A 679-nucleotide genomic window follows, 5' to 3' on the forward strand; every position below is an offset into this window, starting at 1 on the left:
AATCTGTACTTTTTGCAGTTTTGAGGTTTAATTGAGAGGGAAGCTGTGGTTCAGAATGTAAATGCTGATTCTCGCTTCCACAAACAGGTGTATGAGCACACTGGAACCTATTTCCCTCTGCCTTACAATCTGGCCGTTCAGCAGTATGTAGTCTTGGTCCCTAGATTAAGAAGAGGGGTATAAAAGAGGAAAATAATGGAGGAAGTGGGGTATAAAAGAGGAAAATAATGGAGGAAGGGGGGTCAATAGGAAGTTAGAAAGAGAGGGAAAACAGACATACCTACCAACTATCAGGTGAGAAAGAGACACAAGGCTGGAAAGAAGTGAAAAAAGACACGTAAGAAAGATTCCCTAAAGAATACAGATAGCTACACAGAGACAGACCAATAGAATCAAGAAACAGTATAAGTCAGAAGGCAAACAATAAACATGATCAAAACAAACAGTCAAAATGATAAAATCATAAGTCAAAATAAGTGATCAGACTAAAGTCACTTCAGCTCTGATCTCTGGCCTCTCCCTTTTGTTTTTTGTTGCAGGCAGCTAGATTTACTCGCAGTTTGGGTTTGTTTGTTTAGTCGGCTGCCTGGGGGTTGCTTTTGGGTTTTTTTTAGTATTTTTTATTATGGTTTTGTGGGGTACAGTTAAGGATTAGGTGTACAATTACGTTTCATTCAGG

This window comes from Carlito syrichta, unplaced genomic scaffold (genome assembly GCF_000164805.1).
Source record: "Carlito syrichta isolate Samal-C Ts95f unplaced genomic scaffold, Tarsius_syrichta-2.0.1 Scaffold316500, whole genome shotgun sequence".
Taxonomy (NCBI): domain Eukaryota; kingdom Metazoa; phylum Chordata; class Mammalia; order Primates; family Tarsiidae; genus Carlito; species Carlito syrichta.